The 18,070-nt window shown below is 41.7% G+C and overlaps 1 protein-coding gene across 2 annotated transcripts in view; it reads right to left on the bottom strand.

The window, feature by feature from the left end:
- Nucleotides 1-18,070, bottom strand: part of ESRRG (estrogen related receptor gamma) — a 516,565-nt gene that overhangs the window by 480,433 nt on the left and 18,062 nt on the right. The window contains exon 1 of one of the 2 annotated variants that reach the window (XM_056852766.1): nucleotides 17,106-17,163. The exons of the other annotated variant lie outside the window; for it this stretch is intronic. The gene's annotated coding sequence lies outside the window, so the exon portion shown is untranslated. Of the gene's footprint in view, nucleotides 1-17,105; nucleotides 17,164-18,070 lie in introns of those variants that run through there. 2 annotated transcript variants of the gene reach the window in all.

The raw sequence follows: 18,070 nt of genomic DNA, 5'->3' as shown, positions 1-18,070 counted from the left end.
CTTTCAAAAATGAATAACTTAAGTGCTTATTTGGGATTACTATCCAGTTAAGGATAATGTCCTAGAAGTCACCAGAACACTACCCGGTTGCTCTTAAAAAATTAACAATGGAGTAATTTGTTCTACTCATTCTCCCCTTCAACAGATTTTAGAACACATTGCTCTGTGCAGCAAGGCCCTCAAGAGAACAGTTGGCACTGCCAAAAGAGGTTTATAGGCAGGAACAAACAGGTGGCATTCTGGTGCTTTTTGCTGTCTTTGACCACAAGCAAAGTAATGCAGTTAGAACAAGGTCAAGTCATAATAATTATCCCCCCCCCACCCCCACAGCAAATACAATACCCAAAAGACAAAGCAGCTCAGGTAGTCATTTGGGGTTTTGTACCGTATGCATGTAAAGGATGGTAAAAATGCAATGGAAAAAAACACAGACCTGACAGAACCACTGGTTTTATTTATTTACATTTATTTCACCTCCTCAGCACAGGCAAGGCAACATTAAAAAAATAATCAATGCACAAAATAAAACACCAGTAGTTGGTTGGTATTTTGTATATGTATCTACACATGTGTGTGTGTGTGTGTGTGTGTGTGTGTGTGTGTGTGTATTAGGGTTGCCAGCCTCCAGGTACTAGCTGGAGATCTCCTGCTATTACAACTGATCTCCAGCCGATAGAGATCAGTTCACCTGGAGAAAATGGCTGCTTTGGCAATTGGAATCTATGGCACTGAGGTCCCTCCCCTCCCCAAACCCCGCCCTCTTCAGGCTCCACCCCCAAAATCTCCTGCTGGTGGCGAAGAGGGACCTGGCAACCCTAGTGTGTATGCAGCATAAGCTAAAAATTACCTTTAACAGCTTAACTCCAGCTGCTAAAAACCAGCTTCCCTTCACATGATGTTCCCACTATTTTCATTTCTGTTTCCAAATTCCACATTAACATTTAAATAGTACAATCAATACACAGAGAACTGTCATCCTGATCTGCTATGATCCATATGAAGCGTGAGCCAGAGAACTTGGATTTGAAACAATTTAGCACTGTTTAAATTAGGTCTTCAGGGGGACTCCATTTTTTAAAAAAAAGTTTGACTTGATTTCAGCAGCTTGTGGATCACGCTTCCTGACTATTGGAAGGTCACTTGATAGCAGGATGCTGATGCACACAGTCAAACCTATATGGAGATATTTGTGGCATATAGTGTTAAAAGGGGTGAAAAATGAAGAGGCAACAAGGAAATGAGCTGTTTATGAGTTTCACTGGGAGACTGTAGCTTATTACAAAACATAACAAAGCACTTTCCTCCAAGAATGAGAGCAGAAGTAATATGCATTGAAGATCTTCTTGGACATTTTAAGTTTTCAGGTGCCATGAAATGAGAGCAGTAACACAGTACAAAACCAATGAGTAGAAAACCAGTGGCTTATCTGAATTCATAGGAAGGAATATTCATTGTTGGTAAGTGTTGAGGTGATGGACACTGGAGTGAAAAATCTTAACTTCAAAGACAGGTTGATAGGTTCTGAACTGGCTGAGACCAAGACTGAAAGAGATCTTGGGTTCAGAGTGGATGTGTGTGTGTAAAGTGCCTTCAAGTCGCAGCTGACGGATGGCAACCCCTTTTGGAGTTTTCATGGCAAGATACTAACAGAGGTGGTTTGCCAGGGCCTTCCTCTGCTCAGCAACCCTGGTGTTCCTTGATGGTCTCCCATCCAACTACTAACTAGGGCTGACCCTGCTTAGCTTCTGAGATCTGACAAGATCAGGCTAGCCTGGGCCATCCACATCAGGGTGGATAGCCCCATGAAAATGTCAACAGTGTGTGGCAGTAGTGGGGGGGGGAGGCGAACTTCTGGGTCATGTCCGCACTTGCCATTTGTGGCGCCAACTTCCGCGGGCTTTCCTTGCATGTTCACACTTCATCTCACCCGAAGGATGCCGGACACGGCTTCAGTGCACAGTTTCTCCACGTTAAGAGGATCCGCTTATACGGCGAAGTATTAAAATGAAACGTGTTCCTCACGCAGAGCTTTGAAGTGCGAACATGCAACCCCGCTGAAAGTCCACCGCCCCGCCCCCATCCTTCCTATCCACCCACACTCGTTCCCCCCCCCTTTCGGCTTTGCAGTGCTTAGAAGCGAGAGGGTGGGATGGCGGCAAGTCCCACTTTCGCTTTCCCCTCGAACTCCCGCCAAGCAGCACAATTCTCATTTTTTTCCCTTTTTTTCCTTTTTTGCGCCATTTTTTAAACAGCCTTCCCCGCTACCGTTGTGGGAAGGCCCGCAAAAAAATTTTATTATCCCTGGACCAATCGCCGCCCTTCCTTCAACCTCAGTACAGCGGAGAAAGGCGGCACAGTGGGAACAGAAATCTTGCGGATTTTATTTTAAAAATGGAGAAATGTGGCACAGTGGGAACAGAAATATTATTTTGCTTTGGATCCTTTTGTACTCGACACGTTTAAATAGCGAGGTAAGTTGCTGGTGCGTTCACGGGCCCTGTTGAGGATTATTAGGAAAGGGATTGAGAATAAAACAGACAATATTGTAATGCCCTTGTATGGAACAATGATGGGCCTGCTTTGGAATAGTGTGCACATTTCTGATTGCTAGGGTTGCCAACCTCCAGGTAGAACCTGGAGATCTCCTGCTATTACAACTGATCTTCAGCCGATAGAGATCAGTTCACCTGGAGAAAAGGGCCGCTTTGGCAATTGGACTCCATGGCATTGAATCCCTCCCCTCTCCAAACCCCACCCTCCTCAGGCTCAACCCCCAAAATCTCTAGGTATTTCCCAACCCGGAGCTGACAACCCTACTGATCGCTGTATCTCAAAAAGGATACTGCTGAGCTGGGGACAAAAAATACAGAAGAGGGCAACCAAGATGACTGCATCACCTTTCCAATAGGGGGGAGGGGTAACATAGAGATCTATACATTTATGGATGGGGTGGAGAAGGTGGATTGTTTTACTTCCTCTTCCATAATGTTAGAACTCAGGGGCACCTAGTGAAGTTAATAGTCAATACAGGACATAAAAATACTTCCTTACTCAATGAGAAGTTAAATTGTGGGATTCACTGCCAGTGGACATATTGATGGCCAAAAGCATAGACAGATTTAAAAGACAATCATGGAATATAGGCCCATCAATGACTACTAGCCATGCTGAATAAAGGGACCCTCCACATTCAGAAAAGCTAAAACCAAGTGCTAGGGAGAGGAGCCTGGCCTCTCTATGTCCTGTTTGCTGCCCCTGTGTGTGAAATAGGATACTAGATGAGATGGACTACTGGTCTGATCTGGCAGGGATTCTTATGAATTTTTTACACTAAAAATGTCCTTCTCCTTTAATGCATAGAAATGGGCAGCTGTTGATTTCCATGGCAAGGAGGTAAATAACATCCCATTAATAGATCTTTCATTATTAATTACAATAATTGCAAAAACAGAATGTTTCATAATTATCATAATTAATATGAAAACAAAACAAATTCTCCATCTGAACAGCTGATAAGAAAAACACTCCATATTTTTCTTTCATTTTGTTCTGCTTCTCTCAATAGTCTGTCTCTCTGATTCCTTCGCTGGTTTCATTTTGACAAAGCAGCCAGTGTTTTCCTAATAAGGAGAGCACAGTGTTCCTTATGGGGAAGGGGGGGAGGCTCTGTGCTTTCTTGACTAACTGCAAACTGTAGCTCCTAAGATTACATACATTTTTATTCCAATCCTGATGGATATAAGGTTGGGACTTCCACTCTCCTCCTAATGCCTGTCCTGTTGTGGAAAATATACTCTTACAGTTTGTGCTCTCCTGGTTGGCTGCTGCTCGCCTAACTTTTTCCCAGGGCCGGATCTAGCAGGGGTCTGGGTGGTGTACTTTCCCCTAGGGGAGTGCGAGAGGAAGTGGTGGTGGCAGCAATGGGGGGGGGCAGGAGAGAGAGGGTGGCGTGGGCCACGGTGGCAGGAATGAGCTGCTTACGCACGTCGCGCACCAGCTCTCCCTGGCACCACCAAGCCCACTGCACCCCAGCCAAGCTGGGCTGGCACAACATGGCCAGTGGGCACCAGGGTCACTGGCGCTTGGGTCCTGCATGCACACAGTGCATCCCCTCCCCCCTGCCCAGGCTCTCCTTCCCCCAGCACCAGGGTGAACTGTGCCTGGGTCCTGTGTGTGCACATGCGCACCCTCTCGCTCCCCGCCCCAGGTGCTCCTTCCCCCAGCTCCATGGCTGCTTTATCCCTTCCCCCAGTACAAAGAAATCCATCTCAATGTCCTCCTGCTGGCCACCTGCCTACCCAGATGCCTACCCCTCCTTATGCCACCAAATGCCTTCGCCTTGCCTGCCTTTTCCTTGTACTACTGTTCTTCAAGTTAAGTGGCTGCTGTGCCAAATTCCTCACACTATTCTCTGTGTCACTGTTTGGAATTTTTCCTATCAGTCCTTCCATAGACTTTAATGTTAATCATGGGCAAAATTCACCCCTTCAAAAAAGGAGGCTGTTTTATACTACCTGTCTGAACTGGGCAGTGGATGAAAAGAGAGGGGTGTTCCACTGAACCCAATAAGAAATAATAATAATAATGAAACAGAATTATTAAAATGAAACAAAACTACCAAGAGAAATAAGAATGAAACACCATACAAAACAATCCAGTTAAACAGACAAGAGCTTCATGGTGCAGAGTGGTAAGCGGCAGTACTACAGTCAAAGCTCTGCTCATGACCTGAGTTCAATCCTGACAGAAGTCAGTTTCAGGTAACTGGCTCAAGGATGACTCAGCCTTCCATCCTTCCAAGGTAGGTAAAAAGAGTACCCAGCTTGCTGGGGTCAAAGTGTAGATGATGGGGGGCAGCAATGGAAAACCACCTCGTAAACACAGTCTGCTTAGTAATCATCAGGATGTGACGTCACCCCATAGGTCAGTAATGACCCGGTGTTTGCACAGGCATCTACCTTTACCTTAAAAAACAGACCCTTTGGTAATTAATAACAAAAATGAAATAAACTTCCACGCCCAAGTCTACTTAAAACTCTACTAAAGCCTGACCTTGGTCAGGAAAGGGCGGGATAGATATCAAATAAAAATGGAATAAACTAAAATAAAAGGACAGGATGTTTTTAGAAGGCCAGTTGGCAACCATAGGTACATAAGGAGAAAGACCTCTAAAGAAGATCTTCATGACAGGCAGACTTATATGGGTGTCTTATTATCAGAAAGATAGCATATACAAGTTCCATAATTAATAAATAGGGTGTATGCTTCAGGAATTGGCAACATTCACATATGTACATTGATAATTCTTGAACTGTGTAAATACCAAAGATGGGCCAAAGTCTGAATATTAATATATATTCATACACACACACACACACATCCTATTTTATGGAGTTTGTAATTTATACATGTGGAAGCTAGCGGTGCTGCTCAGTATGATGGAGTAAGTCAGTGGCAGAGCCAAGAATATAATACATACATCCTGTCTGCAAGGCTTCTCCTTTAACCAGCAATTCCCAGAGGGGCCTGCATGTGGCTCTCATTAACCTGAAGTTAAGGGAAGGTGTGCACATGCAACTAAAGTACTGAATTTGCCCTTCAATTCTTTTTGCCATTCAATTACTGATGTTATTAACCTCTTCTGCAAACCTTATGGTTACATTAATAGATCACAAGGCATTGACTAGCATTTGCTTTACCTAGCATAACCTACACAAACTAATACAGTATAAAGGATATTGTCATCCCTTCAGGCACACCCTTATAGATAAGGACATAATCAAATCCATGAGCTCTACTTACTTGCATTTCCCCCAAACACTTTTCTAATCAGACGTCTATAAAAGGAATAAAGTGGAAGCGGTATTATGGAAGAAGGCAAAGAGAAGAAGACTGTAAAAGTTTTTATTAAAAATAGGGAAAGGTCAGTAGCCTTTCCCCCAAAAGATACTACCAGAGCTTGTAGGAATTATTACACCATAGCCTTTTTTTTATTGAATTCAACTTTAAAGAGAGACAAACAAAGAGAAGAGAAAAGTTTCCCTTTCAATCCTGATGTCCTCTTGAGTCTTTACATACACGGAAATCACTTTAGGAATAGTTGGGGAAAAGGGATTTTATCAAAAACTTATTAACATAGCTAGAATTCTTTAGGCTGCAACATGAAGTCAAAAATCTTAGGAAATCTTAACTAGTTTATCAAGTAGAAGCCTGGTGACATCAATAATATGGCAATAATTTACACTAGGGTAACTGAAATGACAACTGAGCATTGAATTTTAGGCAGCCTGATCCTTCCTAGCCATGTTTACTCGGAAATAATCCTTGTCGATTTCAGTGGAAATATTTTCATGTATGCATAGGAGCGCAGCCTTAAAATAAAAGTACTGACATAAGATGGATAATTGCCTCACATAAACATAATACATTGAAAATAATTGTATAACAAATATATCCCTCTTCTCATCTTAGCCAATACATACTTTCCTACATTCTCAAACAAAATCAAGAAAAAAGGTCTTATATCACGCCTAGAAGATGTTGATTTAGAAATTATACTTTTTGTCCAACAGAAATTTTTATGAAGGAAATAGAGCTGCAGTATAATGGAATAGTTCACAAAAGCGTTTCTTATGCTTGTAGTGATATTGCAGTATCACCTTCCCTTTTATAATCCATTTTCTGCACTGTTTATAGCAGTGGTACTCAGTTTGCAGCTTGCAGAGAACCGCACTCACAACTATCCACCAAAACAACCAGGTTTACTTCCATCTCTGGCATGAAATCTGCACCTCAGGGAGACTTTCAGCTTCCTTGTTCTACTGGTGAAGTTTCAAGGTAGGAACTGCCTGTAACTCCATAGACACGAGTGATTATCACTGGTTTACAGTATGTCGTTCATAGTGGGGGGTTTTGTCTGTACTGTCTTCTAATTTTGTTGTTCCTGGTCCTATTGCATTTTTTGTTGGATGTCTTATTCCAGGGTTCCCAACCTTTTTGATCCTACAGGCACCTTTGGAATTCTGACACGACATGGTGGACACAGTCACAAAGCGGTTGCCACAGAATGGCTACCACGGGAGGTGGAGCCATCTGTAGCTAACCTTCAGTCACACAGTGAAGATCCTTGTGCAGCTGTTGCTAAAGCAGAGTTTTTAAAAATCTGCACAGCCAATCAAATCTCCCATGGCCAATCAGAAGCCTTGCTGGGCAAAAGCCCTACCTGGCCTCACCCACTTTTCAAATACACTTGGCAGGCACCCATGGACATTTTATTGGGGACCACTGTCTTATGACCTGAGTTCGATCTCGACAGAAGTCAGTTTCAGGTAACTGGCTCAAGGTGACTCAGCCTTCCACCCTTCTGATGTTAGTAAAATGAGTGCCCAGCTTGCCAGGGGTAAAGTGTAGACTGGGGAAGGCAATGGCAAACCAACCCGTAAATATAGTCTGCCTAGTAAACGTCGTGACGTCACCCCATGGGTCAGTAATGAACCGGTGCTTGCACAGGGTACTTACTTTTACCTTTAATCTGCCCTGACTCTCAGCAAGAAATGCAGGCAATAAAGGAAGTAATTAAATAACGTATAATCACAATAACTTTAGTGATTGCTGGGTGGGAATGGCCAGTTTTCTAGCCTATAAAATGATCACCAGATCACTACATTTATATAAGGGAGAATATGGTAATGGACGCTTGTGTGAACAAGAAGCAATCCCAGCCACCTGTGGGTACCTGGGATGCACAGTGTCTGTACCAGCCCTGGAGGTTCAGACTTCAAAGGACTTCTAGAAGGAAATTTGCATTCTTCAGCACAAGCTCTTGCCATTTGTATTTGCTATATGCAGGGAGCAACTGAAAGGCTGAAAGTTATGAAGACACAGTCCCACTGTACAGCTACAGCATCAATAGTGCACAGCCAAATTTACAGAATGTGCCACAAATAATGGCCAGCCCATCATATTCTGTCAGCCTTGCCCCAAAGGTAGCTATTGATAGATTTCCCAAATCAAACTGGAAACCAATTGGCAGTGGTGAGGGGCAGGGGTTGCTCTGGTGTTGTTGTCTCTACGCTTGTTCCCACACTCTAAAAGACTAAAACAAGAGAGGCAAAAAAAACTAGATTCAGGAAACTGGCAGCTGAACAGAGAAGAGCTTTGGTATCTCCCACTGTGAAGTAACAGGATCTGGGTTATAGATATGTTTGTCCAACATATCTATACCACAGATAATTAGGTTAGTGCAATAAACTAGCCACATGCTTTGAAGTGTACATGCAGTTGGTATATTAACCTTTCTTTCTCCTGGTAGGATAAGCTTATCATAGCTTCACACATACTTGCAAGCTCATGACCTATACTCTGTCCTCATTAACACATCATTTATGTTGGAATGGATACTCAGGAATTTTGTTACAAACGAAAGATGGCCGAACACAGAGTATCTCAGTAAACAAGCTGAAACGCTAGGGTACAAAACGAGAAGCAGTTCTCTACCCTGCCTTATACTTACAGAATCTGGGACACCTTATAAGCATTATTTAAAGATCTCGGCTCTCAACAGCATTTGTACATGAACACCTGCTGCACAAGAGTTGTTCTACACACACAGAGGGTACAGAAGGTAGACTTACTGATTACAGGAGGACTATTTGCAGCCAAGACACATGGAATGCCAAGTTCAGAGGTTGATTGTCCAACTGACTCGTACTTGCATCTGCATGCATAAAGCATTCAGTAGCAGAGCCATGGACCTGTTCTCGCAATTCAAACAGGAAGCTTTGTTTTTCTTCATGCAACTTTGGGTGGGTGGCACACAAAGGTGGCAGGTTTTCAAGCTGTCTTTTCCGTTCCACCCATGTACAAGATCCAGTGGGGGTTGTGCTCATGAACCCTCTGATCCAGTTGTGTGTGACCAGTCCAGTTTTGATCGTCACCAAAAAATGCATTTGCAATTATTCAACTGAGGACTCACATTTTTATTTAGGCTGGAGATGGATGTTAGTTGTGCTTCCTTGTCCCTCCCTGAGAGTTGAAGGTGGTTTGGAAAAGGATCCGATTGGCATCTTACTCTACTTCTGGTCTCTGTGCATCCCACTTTCACTTCCAGTAAAGATTTTACGTCATGTTTCAAACCTGTTTCAAGTCATACCCTATTCAGTGCTACAGCAGGAGTGCCAGCCTGACTGAACTAGCAATCTGGGAGGTTGACTGGGACAGCAAGGTTTTAGGGATGCCAATGAAAAAAGCATGTGATCCAAAAGGTCCCCCCACAATCCCTTGTAATGTCGCAAAGGATGCCAGCATGAAACTCTCAGATCACGTGCCTCTGCGACATTGTGCTACTACTAGCTGGAAGAATCTCTACAGCTGTCCAGGCAGCTGATCCTCCAATCAAGCAAATAATGCGGCAAGATTACAAAATAGAATGCTACGACAGCCCAACTCCTTCTTACATCTAGAACATTCGTAAGGCATATGAGTCATCCTGGCACCAAAGAGCTCTCTGAAAATTAATTCTGTTTTCAGACGCCTGAAACGGATCTGTTTTTGCTCTTGTGAAAAAATATATAGCTTGTCAAACTCCTTTCAAGGTTTCGAAAGATTAGGGTAACAAACGCATAGCCTCATCATCATACATGCCATTTTAAACTGCTCAGAATACTAATTCCTAATAAGATACTTAAAATCATTATAGTTTTCCATTTTAATTCAATAACTTACTGCAAACTGTGATGCTGATTGGGAACAGCCAGTTCAAGGCTAATACTGTAAAGCAAAACTGAAATTAGGAAAAATAGGACCTTATCATTATTACTATTATTTAGGCAGTATCCTTAGTATGTATGCTGCTTTAAAAGGTAAAGGTAGTCCCCTGTGCAAGCACCAGGTCATTCCTCTTGCTGGACAATAGTAAGGTGCATGAAGACACTGCCTATCTCTGAGCATCTACAGTGGCAAATTCTGAAATTTTGCAGACCCTTCCTTGCTGCCCCTCCTCTCTTCAAATTTCTCTTTGATCAAAATGGAATCGATTCAAAATAGATTCTAAAATCCTAAAATGAAAATAAACAGATTGTTGGATTGTTGGGAAAATGTGGGTAAAGAGGAATTAACAGAACTTCTTTTAATGCCAGACCCAGCCAAGTGAATTGCAAGAACCTTATCTTCCTTGGACTTACAGATAATGAGGACATTTTTCAAATGCACTGCTTTCTTTATTACTTAATGAGGTTAGAGCCAAGCTGCCGTCCTTGTCAAGTACTGTTGATAGTTACTACTGTAACTATATAACTGTAACTAAAAACTATAACTAATATGAAACCGACGTAAACAAGACTGAACGGAACTGGAAAAAATATAAAGTCTTACATGCATGATAAGTTTTTCCAGTGCCATTGCTATTGAGAGATACAGATCTGAAAAGAAATCTTAGCATACAAATGAAGATGTTGTCTAGACTCTAGCACAATGACATCCTCAGTATTAATCCTTCGGAAGTATAGTTGTCAAGACGTCTCCTTTTTCCAATCGATTTTTTTTTAAAAAAAATTAAAGACACTACAATCTAAGGCCAGAAACTGCTGCTGAGATAAGTTAATTGGGAAGTGGGTTGGTTGTAGGGTCACCTGAATTTTGTCTTGGGTTATTAGTAGTATATGCCTAATTGGTTACACTAGCATAGTGATATTATACAGCACACACAAAATGTTGTTGCCTGTCTTCACATCTATTCTAAATAACATTTATAGGCCTACGTTTTTACTCCTTTGTGGGATACTAAAGTGCAGTTTTCAGTTAACATCAGATGTTGCCTAAATATGATTCACAAGCCTCCTCTGTGATCTGTATTTTATTCAGCTAGAGCTCACAGATGATTAAACAACCAGTAAAAATATATGAAAGAGTCAGACTGTCTCTCTTACCTTATAATCTTCAGCAGGGTCCTAAAGCCACTCTTAAAGGTCCATATGTTTAAGGTCAGAAAGAAGTCTTGGAAAGAAGAAAAATCTGGGTTTGTCTGGGTTTTCCCAGGGATTTAACCAATCGTAAAAGCAGCATTTTACTTTCATTGAATGAAGTGAACTAAAACAAAAGTCTGACAGGTAACCAAGGAGTCAACAAAGTACAGAGAGCTGCTTCTAAACACTGCAAAAGCTATGGTTAGCCAAGTTGCCCAAACTTCCTCACACATGCAAACTCAAGATTTAATTTTCTGCAAGATTACCCACAATAATTACAAAGTTTCCGTAATTCATCCTTAAAAAACTCGTGACTATGGGATCCATAACAATTGATCGCTTATCTTTTGCCTCCCTGTATACTGTGCACATATCCATAACATGCATAATACGGTTCACCAGTTGAATATAGGCAATATCTTCCACTAATTTCAAGACCTACTAAAGTAAACCTTAGAAAAATTAAGGTGAGTAATAAAAGCTCAGTGAACAGCCATTCTGCCCTAAGGACTCAGACAACAGAGAGCAACAAATATATAGGCAACCACAATGTCTGAGCATTTGCTGACCAATGTAGTTTCTGCAACCTACATTAAACACACATGCATAACAATGAGCTTGACGTTCTTAAAGCAATTGCTATTCTTGTCTCAGCATTCACAGCCAGTAATAGGTTTATGTGGTCTATACAATTTTATTAAAATATCTATGCACAGCTACCGTTCTAGAATTTAACAGTATACAATGAGTAGCTGTGGCTAAGTGGTAGAGGTTCTGCTTTGCACTTCGAAGAACCCAGGCTGAATCCTTAGAATCTCCAGTGAAGAGATCAGGCCTGAGATCCTGGAGACTGCTGCCAATCCAAGTAGATAATAGGCCATTTCTACATGAGTTTAATTGTCCAGGGCTCAATGCTGCTGGGAAGTGAGTTTTCCCCACTACTTCTTCACAGCATCATGATACGTTTGTGCACCTCCAGGGTTTTCCCTGGCTTTTCTCTGATCTTTCTGATTTGCTCCCAAAGTTTTGGGAACGATTACAATAAAGCATGGATGGCCGCTGTGTGGGTGGGAAAATTAAGATTCAGATTTTCCCACCCATATGTCAGCCATCTTCTCTCACCCTGTCCCCTGGCAGCCATTTCCTCCCCTGCCACTGGGAGCCTTTTTATTTTTAAAAAAAATCAACACTAGAACATTGTTATATCAATATAAATTTATAACAATAGGTGTAACAGGTTATCTTAATTCTCAGCTTTTAAAAAAAGTCTCTAGGTCCCTTGTGGAGATAAAAGGGGAAGCCAGATACTTTTAAAACAAATGAAAACTGGGAATTCAGAGAACCCATTACACCTATTGTTACTATAGTATATTGGTATAACAATATCCTAGTGCTGATTTTTTAAGGTTGCGAAAGCCCTGTTGTCCTAGGATGGGGGCTGCTGCTGGGGGACTGGAGCAGGGAAACTGGCCATATGGAAGCCCCACTGCTAGGGCTGCCAACCTCCAGGTAGTAGCCTGAGATCTCCTGCTATTACAACTGATCTCCAGCTGATAGAGATCAGTTCACCTGGAGAAAATGGTTGCTTTGGCTATTGGACTCTATGGCATTGAAGTCCCTCCCCTCCCCAAACCCTCCCCTCCTCCAATAGACATATCAACTGAACAGAACAAAAAAGAATGAAATAATAAACGGAGTTACTATGCTACCTTCAAACTAAAACAAGCTTAAAGGGCTATGCCAGTGACACAGAGTCTGAAAAGCTTGGGAAAACATTCAGAACTTTTGCGAATGGAGAGAAATTGGGAAGCCACTTCTCCCCCACCTCTGAAAGTTTTGAACAACCTGTGGAGAGAGTTGTTTTATACTGCCCATCCCACATAGCAAATAGGAAACAAACCTAATATTAAGGCGTTGGCTAATGGTCATCAGGCACAGGGGTCTCATTCGATGAATGCCTGAGAACTGCATACTGTATGCACCTGGTTGGCCACTGTGTGAACAGACTGCTGGACTTGATGGGCCTTGGTCTGATCCAGCGTGGCCTTTCTTATGCTCTTATATCATACATATATCTATAAAGTTGCCTTTCTGGAGTAGATTAAAGGTTAATAACCGCTGAAGTCTAAGCATCGTTACTTTTAGCTATTTGGTTAAAGTAGTCCAGCAACGATTTTGGTCACCAAGGTACAATGCTGTGAAAGTTATGCTTTCAAATTTATCTTGAAATTATTTCAATCAGAAAGGCTATGATTCTAAAGTTTGTAATTTCAGGGAGACTTACTCTGCTCATGTGAAACTGTGGCCTTTTATGCATGGGTTGGATCTCCCTTGTTGGACCTGGGTTCATTGCACATTAATGTAACCCGATTTGGAGTGAAACAGTATGCATTGGCTGGAATGATCAGGGACGAATCTGTGTGCTAATCGAACCATGGATACAGAAAAGCAGTCGTCCAAGCTCAAATCAAGTCCCACCCCTTTAAATGCTGCTCTATAATTGGCTTACCGTGAGAGAAGATTTCCTTCCCCCCAAATCCAACTGCCGCATAAAAAAGCATTGTAAGAGCAAAAAACAAAAAACAAAGCAATCTGAAAGAAGGGGGGGGGGAGAAATCCAAGCTTCGTTTTTAAAAAGACTTTATTTTGCTCAGAAAGAGCTCCGAGGTAGGTGGAAGCAGGAAGCATTTGAATCCCCGCCTCTTTACACACTGCTTCGTGATTGGCTGTGAGAGAAGCCAACCTTCTGTGTTTTCTCCTAATGCAGTATGCACGCTCTATGACTCTGGAATGAGCCAGGCTCAACGGTTTAATTCGGGCCATAAGAGGAATGGGAAAAGCCAGGTTCGTTTTGCGTCGAAGCAGCGTTGAGCTTCCAAGGAACGAAAATTTGATCCTGGCTGAAACAGGGAATAAAGGCGGTTAAAGCGACCATGCATAAGTGACTTATGTTAAAGGAATGTAGTCTTAGCCTAAAATTACAGGACAGATTTATTTTTATCAAATTAAATGGTTTTCTAATTATTTTACAACTGCAAAGTCTTATCCTGTCAGTTGAGGAATGGATGGAAGCAACTAGGAAGACAAAATTGGAAGATGCTAATTAAATACAGCAGCTTTTGGAAATGTACATTATTACACATGGAAAGAGGTTCATTGTAAGTGACAGTCAGGAGATGCCAAAGAAGTGTGGAAAATCTTAAAATATGACACACCAAAGGCTCAAATGATCTGCATGTGCTCATCAGATTGTACCTGACATTATGGATCATCAGTTAATGTAGGCCCCTGTGGTTGTTGTTCTCACTTTTGTTTTACTGTCTCAACCTAAGAGCAACCAATGGCAAAGATTCCCTCTAGAACTATCCAGGAATCCTCAATGCCTTCTATCAAGTAAAGGCTGAAATCATCACAATGTTTTAGCCTAGAAGAAAAAAGAGATCTAAATTTTATTATATAGATAGAATCAGCATAATTAGTTTCACAGATACCTAGGGTTGCCAACCTCCAGATAGTAGCAGAAAATCTCCTGCTATTAAAACTGATCTCTAGCTGATAGAGATCCGTTCACCTGGAGAAAATGGCCACTTTGGCAATTGGACTCTATGGCATTGAAGTCCTTCCCCTCCCCAAACCCCACCCTCCTCAGGCTCCGCCCAAAAAATCACCCACTGGTGGCAAAGAGGGACCTGGCAACCCTACTGATACTAGAAGAGCTTATTAACATATGAGGTTGTAGCCTTAGAGCCAATATATATATATAACTAGGTTCAGACAAAAGTGAGCTAGTATGGGACCAACATTTACTCATTCATGTAAATGCTAGCAAATACCCTGTGAAATATTACAAGCAAAAGGAAATATTTTCCAGACAGAACTTTGCTACCTGAACATAACATACAACACAATTAATATGTCCAAGTCCAAAACATGGCTGCGCATATTTATGCATCAATGCATCAACAAGTACTAGAGAATATGCCCAAGGATGTCATGGAAATAAAGGCTATCTCCACTCTGTAGGGTAAAAATAACATTCACAGTTCTGTATCAAAAATATGGATTCTGCAACCTTCATAAATTATGTAGATCTAGACAACTTATATAGGTATTATGCACAAGTTCTCCTATAGCTTTTTAATTCCTTGTATAATTGGCAGGCCATTCCTGAAGGGGGAGCGATGCTCCTTTCGAGCCGGCATGACCCCATACCAGCTTAGATGCCACCTTATCACGTAATAAGGTGGCACCTATGCCAGCATGGAGGCAAACATGCCGGCGTCTGGGCACAGCTGACCCCCGCCACCAGCACAGCCACACTGGCAGTCCTTTCTCAGAAGGGAAAGCCCATACCGGTGTGTGTGGCACTGCCTTTAGGCTTCTACAGCTCTTATGCCCTGGGAACGACCCTTGGAACTGCAGCAGGGCTGCACCCCCTTTTTTGGTAGCGCAGCCTCTCTGTTTTAATGGGGCATTTCCCCTTTTTTTATTTCATTTTTTAAATGCTTTTTTAGGCTCCGCAGTGGCCAGGAAACCTCTGAGGAGGAGGAACGGCTCCACCGCTCCCAGCCGCCATGGATCTATCCCCCCTTTAGTATTGCGCTCTTATTCTGCTTTCACTAATCATGGGGATAGAGAGGAATTGCGCACTAAAGCCGCACTTTCTGGCCACTGCACATCTTGCCCATCAATCATTCTGAGATTTTTGCCAACAACTAACCACACACTTTCAAACAGCTGTTTTCAGCTATAAGGGCACTGTTGGACATAAGGGTTGTGGGCTGGATCGTAGACCAATGGGCTCGCTCAGTATGATTGTTCTCATTTTAAAATCAGTACTTAACATGCAATTAAAACAGAAACCTCTGCTGAGAATTACACAAGGTCCACAGAAGGGGGAGGGGAGAACCTAAGAACATGGTAGAAATGTGCGATCTAAAATGAACCGCGGAAATAAAGAAAAGAAACACTTTGCCTTTAATAGTGAACACAAGCTGATACCATACCACATGACCCTTACTATAATTTCTATTAAAATCATTTCATGTCTGGTTGCTTCTGCTATCCTGGCTCATTTGTATTGTTTACAACAAGTCACTGCACTCAGCAGTTAGTGGTGGCTGAATCCATGGTTACCAGTTTTTACATTCACTAGTTAAATGGAATGCAGTTCTTCTGTGGGTTTCATGAAGAAAGCACTTAAGAAACCACAATGCAGCTATCAATCAGGCTAACCTAGGAGAAATTAATCTTATAAATATAGGTATTGTTGCATATTAAAAATTTATAGGAAGGGAACTGAAGGGTTTTTTTATTAGTTGTAACTGCAAGAAGGGACATGCTGAGATCTGACTTTGTTAAAGGAAAACCGGCGTCCCCATCCTAAGACTTCCTTGGAAGTAATTTCAACTGAACTTAATTCCAAGTTTCGGACTGCATTTGTAAGTTCACTCAGCCACGTCCATACATGCTGCAGTGTCTTTTTAAGCTTTCCAGAAAAATAAAACTGTCCTCTATAGTCAAAAATTGCCCCCCCCCAATCTGAAAACAATTTTCTTTTAACCAGGATGTGCTTAGCATGTAAATACAGAGTGCCTAGGCACAGGTTTAATGAGACTGCAGTCCAAGGACAGAAACTTAGGAAAGACAGTGAAATACAAAACACACAGAACTCTGCAGATTCAATTAAGGCAAAGTATTCGCTATCAATAAATTAAGATCGCAAACATACGTTTTAGTGTTAATTAAGGAAGATATCGATGGATTGTATTTGCCTCGTTATTTACTGTTTGGAGTGGCTTGTGGGGAAAAAAATGTCTTTTGTTTACAAGGTGGATACAATACACAATTACATTCATTAAAAGAAAAAGAAAAAACCCAGAATGGTTCTCTATAGACAGGATCTATTCCACCAGCCACTTGAAAGCAAGAAAGAGTTAAATCAAACATTTTACTAGCTCATCTACTGCAAAGTCACTGTATCAGAAGCCTGAATTGATTTGTTTCCTCAGAACAAATTGAAAATGAATGTAACAGAACATCTGGGGGGGGGGGAAATCCCCACTGCGCTGCTAATCACATATTGTATAATAGTTGATTGCAGGTTTGCCCTATGCTATCGTTGCCTAAATCGTACATACTTACAGGTTCTGGGTTCTTCCAAGAGTTTGGTGCAGTTTCAAGGACAAATGTCTTAAGGATGTCTTTTTCTAACCATGCAGCAGTGATCTTGGCTCTGATCTGATTACATGAGTAAAGGACTATATCTGAATAAAAAAGAGGACACTTCCTGTGTACAGAAGAAATCTTTGAGAGGGGGTGAGTCTCACGATCGAAAAGGCTGCTTAAGATTTGCTCCCTAGTTGTAGCAGCTGATGCCCGTTTGCAGCCCTGCAGACAGAAACCTTTGCTGAAAAACCAATGGCATCACATTTCAGGGAAGCTTGTGCCAGGCTGTGGAATGCACAGCCACCTATGACAACTGAACGGGATTCAGATCAGTCGTGTTGACTGCTAGTGTGTAGAAAAGGAACTTTTATATGAATAGCTGCTATTTTAGTTTTATTAACCATTTGCCAACATCACGTAGTCCTTAGACAAGGTACAGAAGACCAGGATTCCTGTACCTTTAAAAATACAGAAAAGTCATTGGGGGGAGGGACTTGTCTCATTTTTGCATTGCTTCCTTTTCTACAACACATTAGGGAGTACAGGAGATCTTCCCCTCTTTATTGCCCTACCCAAAAAGTATACAGGGTACAACAGAAATTTCTTAATAGGCTTTGTTTTCTTAATTTGGTCTTATATTTATAAAAAAGCTGTCTTCTAATATTCCTGTCCTGATCATATTGCTTGGAAGTCCCGCTGATTAAAACAAAACTTCCAAACATGTTTACTCACAAGTAGTACTAATGAGCTCAGTGGCTCTTTTTCTCAAGTAAATAAGGAATGCAACTTTAAAACATTTTCACTAGGACAAAAGCGCTACATAATGCTGAGTGGATTCACACTTATTTCATGTCCATTAATTTAAGCAGACATGTATCAGAGTTCTGCACACTGCATGTCTAATGTTAAACCCTTACAGAAAACTCTAACCTAAATAATAC

This window comes from Euleptes europaea, chromosome 7, assembly GCF_029931775.1.
Source record: "Euleptes europaea isolate rEulEur1 chromosome 7, rEulEur1.hap1, whole genome shotgun sequence".
Lineage (NCBI taxonomy): Eukaryota > Metazoa > Chordata > Lepidosauria > Squamata > Sphaerodactylidae > Euleptes > Euleptes europaea.
Note: the sequence above shows the minus strand (reverse complement) of the source record. Positions and strands in the feature narration are given on the sequence as shown.